The sequence below is a fragment of the Pseudophryne corroboree genome, chromosome 5 (assembly GCF_028390025.1).
Source record: "Pseudophryne corroboree isolate aPseCor3 chromosome 5, aPseCor3.hap2, whole genome shotgun sequence".
NCBI classification, from domain to species: domain Eukaryota; kingdom Metazoa; phylum Chordata; class Amphibia; order Anura; family Myobatrachidae; genus Pseudophryne; species Pseudophryne corroboree.
Genome location: NC_086448.1, coordinates 97,306,132 through 97,319,489, shown reverse-complemented (window position 1 = coordinate 97,319,489; position 13,358 = coordinate 97,306,132).

The following is a 13,358-nucleotide window of genomic DNA, read 5'->3' as shown; positions in this document are numbered from 1 at the left end:
TTATGCAGATTCCAGAGACAGTGGATTGGAGGAATTTGGAGCATGTGACCAAATCCAACATGGCTGCGCCCATGCTGGAACCTGGAGGGAAAACTGGTTTGGAATGAAATGTGCAAACATAGTGATAATGGCGGCGCCGGCCGCGGAGGACAGGAGACGCCAGATGACAGCTATATGCTGAGACACTTGGAGGGCAGCAGAGGCCGTGGCAGGCATGACACACTATTGCGAGAACCTGCAGCAATAACACAGGAATGGCGGCGGAGGCCGCGGAGGACGGGAGACGCCATGTTGGATTCAAACATGGCGCCGCTGTGGTAGTGTCTCAGAATGACAGGAGGGATGTGCAGAGTATTGACACAGATGAGATCTGGCCTTGGAACGCTGGGCCAGTCTCAGAAGACACCTGAACGCCAGGTAATGGCGTCCAGATACCCGGATCGTGACAGAGAGATATACATATTGATATATTTGTATAAATAAATATTTATTATTATTAACAGTTTCTTATATAGTGCAGCAATTTACGTTGCGTATATATACTGTATGTATATATATATATATATATATATATATATGACAAAGTATTATTTGACCCCATTGAGTGTGCTAAACTACCTGATGAAACTTCACTAGACTTATACCAAACTCCTAAGATTGAGGAAACATGAGATTGATCTCACATTGCATAGTCAGTTCCTCTCTGACTATTTCAGAAATAAAATAATCCTAAGGGGGTTCAGGGTGAAAAATGTCCCGATCATTGGCCGCAATAATTTGACGTTTTGCACCAAATGGTGTGGGGTACTTAATAAATGTTCCCTAGACCTCATTTTATTAGTCATCGAGGAGGTTGGGGTTGAGCTTTAGAAACTGAGAGTAACTTACCACGTTCAATTCCATACATATAAGTTTTTTGGTACAGGACAATACTAACAAGTGGATTAATAAACTTACTGAACAAATCAATACATATCAGCAAGACCTGATTGTTTTCAAGAGGAAGAAACTGGCCACAGTGAATTCAGACTATACAAACAATCAGGTCTATAGGTGGCTGAGGGGTGAGTCTAGGAGGAATACTGGACGTAGGCAGTATACACAGTCCAGATCACAATATACTGGATCAATTGATTACTCATCTTCTCAATCTAATTCAGAAAGTGAAGTTAATGAGGTACGTCCTCCTTCTGGTTCCTCTTTTAAGGCAGGGTTACCAGAAACACGACCAATCCAAACAGAAATCGAGGCCGAGGTACCCCTCAAGGTGGGGGTGGATACCAGAAGAAGGGGTCACCCAAGGGAACAGCATTAACGGCTGTCTTCAATCTGTCCGAGGTATCATTGTCCCCGGACGAGATTGATGTGTTATCATTGGGTCTCTCCTTTGTGCCCACTGTAAAACACAATAGGTTCAATTGGATAGTTGATCAGTACAAACTGGGTAGGAAGTTAAGTCTTAGAGAATTTTTCTCCAATAGTCCGGATAGACAAGAAAATACCATGGGTCTGTCTAAACCCAGCATGTATGATCCTCCATCCAATAATCCCAGTATCAAGGTCTTTCTTAGGGTCACTCAGGCTGAGTTTGATTCTAAATATGATAGGCCTAAATATGACAATCTATCCTTAAACCAAAGGGTGGCTTTGAGAAAATTGGTCCATAATGACCGGATTGTCATATGCCAGGTGGACAAAGGAGGGGCTGTTGTGGTGCAGGATTGGAGTGCGTATCATGCAGAGATGTTTAAACAATTAATTTAGAAACTTACACAAAGTTGGATTCAAATCATATGTACAATATTAAGAGGCAGGTTGATGGTATCATCGACCATGCGGTTGGATGTGGATGGTTGGATGACATTGTAGCTGGCTTTTTGAAGGTCGAGCACCCGGTCTGTCAAATCATCTACACATTACCAAAAATACACAAGACACTGATAGCGCAGCCAGGGTAGCCTATCATTTCTGCTATGAGCTCGGTCCTACAACCAGTGGCAATTTTTATAGACTCTTTTTTTTACAGCTGTATGTCAACAATATGCCCACTTATATTCGGGATACCCCAGATTTCTTGGATAAAATCAAGAGTTTGGGTATAATTCCGGACACTGCCCTGTTAGTGACTATGGACATACAGTCACTTTATACTGTTATTCCGCACATGCAGGGATTGCTGGTGATAAGGGAAGCCCTTACCAGTGAAACATTCATTGGTCCACCTGTCGACCTACTGCTAGAGCTAGCTGAGGTAGTGTTGTACAAGAACCTTTTCATGTATGGTGTTGAGTATTACATACAAAATAATGGGACTGCCATGGGCTCGAACCTGGCACCGTCTTATGCAAATTTATATATGCATACGTATGAGACAGTCTACATTATGCCAAAGTTCGGGTCCAAGATTTGGTTTTTGGTCATTACATAGACGATATTTTTTTTATTTGGTTAGGCACTGATGCAGAATTCCAAGATATGGTATGGTTTTTAAACAACTTAGACAGCCCTATACGTTTCACTTATGATAGTGACAGGTATGCTGTCAACTTTTTGGACGTTACAGTCTTTCGGCACAATGGAATGTTGGCATCAACCCTCTACAAGAAGGATACAGATCGTAACACTTTGTTGCATTCATCTAGCCATCATCCCACACATCTTAAGGAGAATTTGCCTATTTCCCAGTTTATGTGAGTCTTACAATATAACACTCTAAGTGAGAAAGCGGAGGAACAGATTGTGCTGATGAAAGATAGGTTTCTGGAACGTGGCTATAAGAAATGCACAATAGAGAGATGCGGTGCAAGTGTGCGGGTATGGGTGGGTACGACGTACCCTTAAGAATTTAGCCGTGGGTACACCATACCCACACCGACAGGCCGCCGCTCCCCATCCCTCCCTACCTCTGCTGCTCACCACTGCTCACCGCTGCATTGCCGCTGATGTGAGGGGAGGAGAAGCGTAGTCTGCGCCTCTCCTTCCCCTCAGTCTCTGGCGTGTCTTCGTTCAATTCAGCGCCGTACATGATCCAATCAGAGCTCGCACAGTGAGGCAATGTGTATCTGGCACTGTGGGGAAACATGTATCTGGCTCTATTGGGGTCATATGTGTATCTGCCTCTGCCCCATATGTGTATCACGCCCCCATTTTATTTGCCCACGCCCATGTGGCATTTGGCCACACCCATTATTTGGCACGCACGCACGCACACAGTACCCATAAGACATTTTTTCTATCTGCACCACTGAGGTATAGGCACTCACAAGGGTTGAGACCAAGCATATGATATTCGCTACTACCTATGATGTATCTTCCACATGCTCACAAAGCACTATACAACGGAATTGGCCCATTATAGCAACAGACCCGGTCTTTAAGGAACTAGGTCAGGAGCCACCCTTATGTGCTTACCGGCGAGGGAAGAATCTTAATCAACTTCTAATGCGTCCAACACTACAACCAACCTTACACTATGAATCTTGGTTACCGAAAGTCAAGAATGGTTGTTACAGGTGTCCAAATTCCATTCACTAAGCGCCTGTTCCTGAGGTGTACGCAGTCTCAATGCAATGTAGTTGCAACTGCACATGCACAAAAAGATCTGAAAACCCTTACGGCGCATGGTTTAGAGGTGGCTGCTACAACGACTTTTGTGCAGTTGGCCACTGCGCCTGTACAGATCTGGGGACGCAATGTCACTCACAGCCCCCCAAACAGTGCAGCATGATTGACACTCTGCTGATGTTCCGGGGCGGTGACAGGACGTTCCTGAAAATGAGGGCTTGTCGTAACCGTTTTCAGGGTGTGCAGAAGCCTCTGATTGCGGCTTCAGATGGAACGTGAGGTTTACTCAGATGTCCGATGTTCCAGGAGTTGATCCGATGCTGTGTCCGAAAGTGCAGCAGATCACAGAAGCTGGTAGGGGCGACTTTTTACTTAAGGCCTGTTTGTAAGTAAGGCAACTGGGCAAAACCATGTTGCACTGCAGGTGTGGCAGATGTAACATGTGCAAAGAGATTTAGATTTGGGTGGGATATACATTTTCTGTGCAGGTAAATACTGTCTGTTTTTGTATGTAGCCCACAAATGTCAGACAGCTTTATTTTACACCAGATGCTTGGTTTTTTGCTGTATACTTACAAACATATATCAGGCCCTTAAGACGCCTCCTGCAGCTTTTACATATTTTATCACAGTCGCTGCTGCCCAGACTGTCTAATACTGGCCCTGACACAAGTGGTGGCATCCTCATTGTTACAGTCTCCTCTTTCAATGATTTGTATTTATCTCTAACATGAAAGAGAACACAAACATAGTATCTTCCACAGATGGGGGTAAGGGTGGAGTGGGATCTAATGTTTAGATTTCCCCATCTTGTGTCAAATAAAAAAAAGGGTTCTCCTCATTTAATTTAGTAGAGTTCTAGCTTAGAAATGGTTTTCCTTGCTGGGCTATCATAAACATCAATTAAAAACAACAATAAAAGAAAAAAGTATTATTGTTTTCAGGATTTTGTTATGGAACCCTATTACCCCTTTCAGATCTCCAATGCCGGGTCCCACCCAGGAATTGGAAACAGGTCCTTCCTGGGTGGGATCCGACATTGGAGCCCTTGCGCTGGCTTCCCGACCCGGCAATATGCCGGGTCAGTTGCCATAGCGGCGGGGACAGAGCCGGCAGCAGGGTTGGGGTGGAGGTGGTGCTGGGAGATGAGCTCATCTCTGCTCAGCCTCTTCCTATCTATTTCACATCGCACACTGACCCGTGTCGACCCGGCAATATTGCTGGGTTGATACCGGGTTATTTTGCGATGTGAAAGGGGTATATGTGTGTGACATTCCACTGCATCCCATCTTTCTGTGGAGTTCCTGCTTTAATATAATAGACTTGTTAGGAAAAAAATTAGTGGCCGTGGCCACATATAGTACATAATTGGGGGTAATAGTTGGATCAGGGAAGGGAGCCAGCGCGTGGTAAAGGACTGGTGAATTGAACCCACGCGCTGGTCACATAGAGACTCGTGCCAGGCCAGCCGTTGCTAAAGGAGAGGATACTGCGTACTTGCCCCCTGGAGCCGGCTGAGACGGGAGCGATATGACTCAGCTCCGGTCCTAGTGAACTCTCCCAGCGCGACACCAAGCGCAGGATCACCTGGGTGACCCGGCAAACAGCGGAGGAGGACGGAGGCGTTTACCGCGATCTGGAGGACGGAGGCGGCGGTGGTATCGGATCCCTGTCTGACCGGGACGTCCGGGCGGCTCCTGCAAGTCTGTTCAGGTGGGAGTTGCCAGCGGTAGGGACGGGGCAGTGTAAAACCATTCCCAGCGTGACAGCGGTGGGCGGCTTTGAAGGGTGAAATCCTCCCCATAGAGACTCCCCCAGAGGCGGAGTTTCGGGTTGCAAACATCCCACCTAAGAAGATAGCTACTGTAGCAGGGAAGAGTCTGCCCCCTGGAGTTGAAAAGCCGCATTACATGACTTATCCGACTGGTAGAAGAGGATAACCGACCTAAGTCAGTGAAATAGGGCAGTGGGGTTATACTCAGGATATATCAGTTCATTAGAAGGAGACATCGGAGAACAGTCTGCTCTAGTCCATGATTGCTATTATCTTCACTGTTTGGGCTATAGACAGCGGCGACCAGAGTACTGATCGATGTTACCGTCATATGTCACTTCATGATTAATTGCAGATAGACATTAGAAAATAGCACCGCAACAGTGGATCAACAGATTCCCCCCGACAGTCACAAACTCGCTCTGGTATACTTAGCCTCTCGGCTTTCCGGTGTGAATATTATGCCCTTTATCATCGACACGGGCAGGAATTGCTATTAGACTTATAATAGAAACCTAACCCAGATCGTGGGCACCCTGTAGTCTTGCAGTAGTCGGTGACATCTCATTTTTCAGAAAGCATATTCTCATTCCTTATCGTTTGCTAGAAGAACAGGGATCTCATTGCAAAAGGTGTCATTACGTCCCATCACATGTACTTTAGTGAAGTAGCCAAAGTAAGGAACCCATAGCGTGTTAGCCCCTTGCAGGAATCCCAGTTAGACGCAACAACGGGGTCGTAAAATATTACCTAAATAACTAGAAAGATTGATTGTCTTAACCTCGGAGCCTGTAGTGTTTGATAGCGTCAGTAAATCGACATCTTCATCACGGACCACCAACAAACCCGGGTTTGCAACATTCAAGCGTCGACTAGGAAATCAATCCGACCTTTAATTACATCTTAATTCTTCAACACATAACCTTTACAACAGGGATAGTGACTTCTCCAGAAAAGATGTGAACAGTTCTCACCCTAAAGCGCGCCAACGGTATGTCAGTCAGCTGAACGGTTTTAAGTGAGCTCAGGGGAGAATATTTAGTATAACTGATTCTAAGGGAAAACATTGGGTCAGATACTTACTGTTCCTATGTATGTATATAATATCTAATTCTTCATACTAAGTCATAAAGGTGTTAGCTAAACACATTGTTATTATACAGTCTTGTATAACAATAGATAAGTAATCCATTGTATGCACGTGCTAGGATATACAATATATTCATTTGAGTTAAATGAGATTATTTACATGTGATTACAAATCAGGCAGAGAGAGGATACCCGTTCCAGTATAATAAAATTTATTATTTATTCTGGTATAACCAATTATCATTTTGTCAGGATATTCCGGATTGTACGAATACTTACTCTTCTTACCTAAAGAAAGAAAGCGGAAAGTTAGGACACCTAGTATATCGATTCAGGTAAACGGAAATTTCCAAACATTCAGTGTCCGGATATTACATAAGAAGAATTTTGGCGTCCACGAACAGGATATCAACAAAATGTTGGCTCCACAGACTCCAGCATCGACGTCAGGCAGGAGGCGCCTTCCAGCGTCCCCCAGAGAGGGAAATTCGGCTACTACTACGACTACAATGACTTCACCTATAACTATGCCGTACTATTTTGGGGCACCTTGGTTGCCTACATATGCTGGAAACGTACAATCAGCTGGCTCCAGCACACTTAAAGAGTTTAAAGACAAACTGTATTCTTTGTTTATGTTATACCCACTTAGCGCGAAACAACAAGTGGAGATTTTGATGGGACAATTAAAAGATTCTGCCCTACGTGAGGTGAAAGCCTGGGAAGATGAGGAAAAAGAGACAGTAGAGGATATTTTCCAAAAACTCGGGAGTAGATTTGATTCAAAAACTGTAGCAGAAGTCAAAAGTCGACTTTACGCAAGGAAACAGCGACCCAATGAGTCGTTACGGGATTTCGCCTTGGGATTACAGGAGGCAATGAAAGCCGTCAAAGCCATCGACGCTCGAGAGATCATTCAGGCTAATGAGACCCTCATCAACCTATTTATAGAGGGAGCTCAAGGTGAGGCGGTTCGTTCTCAATTACGGATGTGGAGGCGCCAACAGCCGAATTGTTTGTTTTCTGAGTTTAAGGAGGACATCCTCCAAATCCTCGGACTAAACCAAAGTGACGATGCCGACCACGAGCCAGCAACTGAAAGACTTGAGGAGGAGAGTCCATACGAAGACAAATTGTTCCCCAGGTTTGAGACCGCGACACAGAAAGGGGCCGTTTCTCAGCAGGCCCAAACTCCATCGGGAACAGACCCTATCAGTGTACTTGGCAGCAAGCTTACGGAACTCACACTAAATTTGGCCAGAATGAATCAACGAATAGATCAGTTAAGTGGAGAGCAAGGGGATAACCGACGAAGAGAATGGCGTTAAGGGCGCAGTGGCCGGACTCGACCTCGTTGGGACATAGCTAGAGAGTCAGGCCGACGGCCCACTGATCAGTTTGACCCCCAAGGAAGGCCGATCTGCCGGGGTTGCCAACAAAGTGGACATATCGAACGAAACTGCCCAAATGTCGATTTAAACCGGGACATCCCGAGGCAAGGGACCGACCCTCGGGAGGAAACCCAATAAACGGTCCGTCGTCGCAGGAATGGTGGCCCAGGTACGTTGGCGAGTGCCCGCATATGAAGATCCAGATTAATGGGGTGGAAGTAACAGCCCTCCTGGATACGGGTTCTCAGGTATCTACCATACGTCTTACTGAGTTCCTCCGACATTGGGATGAAAATACCATCATAACTCCACCAACTACCTGGCTTCACCTACTGGCCAGAAACGGGCAACCCATCACATACCAAGGATATTGGGAACCCGATATGCAGATAGGAAATGCCAAGCTATATCGCCAGGGATGCCTAGTTACCACTGCGCCTAGTACTCATTTACCTCCGGTTATATTAGGTATGAATATCTTAAAGAACTGTCCGGAAGAGATGGTGGAAGCTTTGCAATGTGAAATGAGGAATGCGACTCCTAGAGAACGGAGGGCCCTACAGCAGACCATACGGTTGTTAGAAAAACAGAAGAGGTTTACCAACGTTCGGGGAGAGATAGGGAAGGCCCGAGTTACTGATCAACAACCAGTCTTGTTAGAGCCCAAATCCGAACAGGTAGTGTGGTGTAAGACCAGGATAGGTCCCATGGGACGTAATTACTAGAGATGAGCGCCGGAAATTTTTCGGGTTTTGTGTTTTGGTTTTGGGTTCGGTTCCGCGGCCGTGTTTTGGGTTCGACCGCGTTTTGGCAAAACCTCACCGAATTTTTTTTGTCGGATTCGGGTGTGTTTTGGATTCGGGTGTTTTTTTAAAAAAACCCTAAAAAACAGCTTAAATCATAGAATTTGGGGGTAATTTTGATCCCAAAGTATTATTAACCTCAAAAAACATAATTTACACTCATTTTCAGCCTATTCTGAACACATCACACCTCACAATATTATTTTTAGTCCTAAAATTTGCACTGAGGTCGCTGTGTGAGTAAGATAAGCGACCCTAGTGGCCGACACAAACACCGGGCCCATCTAGGAGTGGCACTGCAGTGTCACGCAGGATGGCCCTTCCAAAAAACCCTCCCCAAACAGCACATGACGCAAAGAAAAAAAGAGGCGCAATGAGGTAGCTGACTGTGTGAGTAAGATTAGCGACCCTAGTGGCCGACACAAACACCGGGCACATCTAGGAGTGGCACTGCAGTGTCACGCAGGATGTCCCTTCCAAAAAACCCTCCCCAAACAGCACATGACGCAAAGAAAAAAAGAGGCGCAATGAGGTAGCTGTGTGAGTAAGATTAGCGACCCTAGTGGCCGACACAAACACCGGGCCCATCTAGGAGTGGCACTGCAGTGTCACGCAGGATGTCCCTTCCAAAAAACCCTCCCCAATCAGCACATGATGCAAAGAAAAAGAAAAGAAAAAAGAGGTGCAAGATGGAATTATCCTTGGGCCCTCCCACCCACCCTTATGTTGTATAAACAAAACAGGACATGCACACTTTAACCAACCCATCATTTCAGTGACAGGGTCTGCCACACGACTGTGACTGATATGACGGGTTGGTTTGGACCCCCCCAAAAAAAGAAGCAATTAATCTCTCCTTGCACAAACTGGCTCTACAGAGGCAAGATGTCCACCTCATCTTCACCCTCCGATATATCACCGTGTACATCCCCCTCCTCACAGATTATCAATTCGTCCCCACTGGAATCCACCATCTCAGCTCCCTGTGTACTTTGTGGAGGCAATTGCTGCTGGTCAATGTCTCCGCGGAGGAATTGATTATAATTCATTTTAATGAACATCATCTTCTCCACATTTTCTGGATGTAACCTCGTACGCCGATTGCTGACAAGGTGAGCGGCGGCACTAAACACTCTTTCGGAGTACACACTTGTGGGAGGGCAACTTAGGTAGAATAAAGCCAGTTTGTGCAAGGGCCTCCAAATTGCCTCTTTTTCCTGCCAGTATAAGTACGGACTGTGTGACGTGCCTACTTGGATGCGGTCACTCATATAATCCTCCACCATTCTATCAATGTTGAGAGAATCATATGCAGTGACAGTAGACGACATGTCCGTAATCGTTGTCAGGTCCTTCAGTCCGGACCAGATGTCAGCATCAGCAGTCGCTCCAGACTGCCCTGCATCACCGCCAGCGGGTGGGCTCGGAATTCTGAGCCTTTTCCTCGCACCCCCAGTTGCGGGAGAATGTGAAGGAGGAGATGTTGACAGGTCGCGTTCCGCTTGACTTGACAATTTTGTCACCAGCAGGTCTTTCAACCCCAGCAGACCTGTGTCTGCCGGAAAGAGAGATCCAAGGTAGGCTTTAAATCTAGGATCGAGCACGGTGGCCAAAATGTAGTGCTCTGATTTCAACAGATTGACCACCCGTGAATCCTTGTTAAGCGAATTAAGGGCTGCATCCACAAGTCCCACATGCCTAGCGGAATCGCTCCGTGTTAGCTCCTTCTTCAATGCCTCCAGCTTCTTCTGCAAAAGCCTGATGAGGGGAATGACCTGACTCAGGCTGGCAGTGTCTGAACTGACTTCACGTGTGGCAAGTTCAAAGGGCATCAGAACCTTGCACAACGTTGAAATCATTCTCCACTGCACTTGAGACAGGTGCATTCCATCTCCTATATCGTGCTCAATTGTATAGGCTTGAATGGCCTTTTGCTGCTCCTCCAACCTCTGAAGCATATAGAGGGTTGAATTCCACCTCGTTACCACTTCTTGCTTCAGATGATGGCAGGGCAGGTTCAGTAGTTTTTGGTGGTGCTCCAGTCTTCTGTACGTGGTGCCTGTACGCCGAAAGTGTCCCGCAATTTTTCTGGCCACCGACAGCATCTCTTGCACGCCCCTGTCGTTTTTTAAAAAATTCTGCACCACCAAATTCAAGGTATGTGCAAAACATGGGACGTGCTGGAATTTGCCCATATTTAATGCACACACAATATTGCTGGCGTTGTCCGATGCCACAAATCCACAGGAGAGTCCAATTGGGGTAAGCCATTCCGCGATGATCTTCCTCAGTTGCCGTAAGAGGTTTTCAGCTGTGTGCGTATTCTGGAAAGCGGTGATACAAAGCGTAGCCTGCCTAGGAAAGAGTTGGCGTTTGCGAGATGCTGCTACTGGTGCCGCCGCTGCTGTTCTTGCGGCGGGAGTCCATACATCTACCCAGTGGGCTGTCACAGTCATATAGTCCTGACCCTGCCCTGCTCCACTTGTCCACATGTCCGTGGTTAAGTGGACATTGGGTACAACTGCATTTTTTAGGACACTGGTGAGTCTTTTTCTGACGTCCGTGTACATTCTCGGTATCGCCTGCCTAGAGAAGTGGAACCTAGATGGTATTTGGTAACGGGGGCACACTGCCTCAATAAATTGTCTAGTTCCCTGTGAACTAACGGCGGATACCGGACGCACGTCTAACACCAACATAGTTGTCAAGGACTCAGTTATCCGCTTTGCAGTAGGATGACTGCTGTGATATTTCATCTTCCTCGCAAAGGACTGTTGAACAGTCAATTGCTTACTGGAAGTAGTACAAGTGGGCTTACGACTTCCCCTCTGGGATGACCATCGACTCCCAGCGGCAACAACAGCAGCGCCAGCAGCAGTAGGCGTTACACGCAAGGATGCATCGGAGGAATCCCAGGCAGGAGAGGACTCGTCAGACTTGCCAGTGACATGGCCTGCAGGACTATTGGCATTCCTGGGGAAGGAGGAAATTGACACTGAGGGAGTTGGTGGGGTGGTTTGCGTGAGCTTGGTTACAAGAGGAAGGGATTTACTGGTCAGTGGACTGCTTCCGCTGTCACCCAAAGTTTTTGAACTTGTCACTGACTTATTATGAATGCGCTGCAGGTGACGTATAAGGGAGGATGTTCCGAGGTGGTTAACGTCCTTACCCCTACTTATTACAGCTTGACAAAGGGAACACACGGCTTGACACCTGTTGTCCGCATTTCTGGTGAAATACCTCCACACCGAAGAGCTGATTTTTTTGGTATTTTCACCTGGCATGTCAACGGCCATATTCCTCCCACGGACAACAGGTGTCTCCCCGGGTGCCTGACTTAAACAAACCACCTCACCATCAGAATCCTCCTGGTCAATTTCCTCCCCAGCGCCAGCAACACCCATATCCTCCTCATCCTGGTGTACTTCAACACTGACATCTTCAATCTGACTATCAGGAACTGGACTGCGGGTGCTCCTTCCAGCACTTGCAGGGGGCATGCAAATAGTGGAAGGCGCATGCTCTTCACGTCCAGTGTTGGGAAGGTCAGGCATCGCAAACGACACAATTGGACTCTCCTTGTGGATTTGGGATTTCAAAGAACGCACAGTTCTTTGCGGTGCTTTTGCCAGCTTGAGTCTTTTCAGTTTTCTAGCGAGAGGCTGAGTGCTTCCATCCTCATGTGAAGCTGAACCACTAGCCATGAACATAGGCCAGGGCCTCAGCCGTTCCTTGCCACTCCGTGTGGTAAATGGCATATTGGCAAGTTTACGCTTCTCCTCCGACAATTTTATTTTAGGTTTTGGAGTCCTTTTTTTTCTGATATTTGGTGTTTTGGATTTGACATGCTCTGTACTATGACATTGGGCATCGGCCTTGGCAGACGACGTTGCTGGCATTTCATCGTCTCGGCCATGACTAGTGGCAGCAGCTTCAGCACGAGGTGGAAGTGGATCTTGATCTTTCCCTAATTTTGGAACCTCAACTTTTTTGTTCTCCATATTTTATAGGCAGAACTAAAAGGCACCTCAGGTAAACAATGGAGATGGATGGATTGGATACTAGTATACAATTATGGACGGACTGCCACGGTTAGGTGGTATAAAAAAACCACGGTTAGGTGGTATATATTATAATAATAATACAATTATGGATGGACGGACTGCCTGCCGACTGCCGACACAGAGGTAGCCACAGCCGTGAACTACCGCACTGTACACTGGTTGATAAAGAGATAGTAGTATACTCGTAACAACTAGTATGACACTATGACGACGGTATAAAGAATGAAAAAAAAACCACGGTTAGGTGGTATATATTATAATAATAATACAATTATGGATGGACGGACTGCCTGCCGACTGCCGACACAGAGGTAGCCACAGCCGTGAACTACCGCACTGTACACTGGTTGATAAAGAGATAGTAGTATACTCGTAACAACTAGTATGACACTATGACGACGGTATAAAGAATGAAAAAAAAACCACGGTTAGGTGGTATATATTATAATAATAATACAATTATGGATGGACGGACTGCCTGCCGACTGCCGACACAGAGGTAGCCACAGCCGTGAACTACCGCACTGTACACTGGTTGATAAAGAGATAGTAGTATACTCGTAACAACTAGTATGACACTATGACGACGGTATAAAGAATGAAAAAAAAACCACGGTTAGGTGGTATATATTATAATAATAATACAATTATGGATGGACGGACTGCCTGCCGA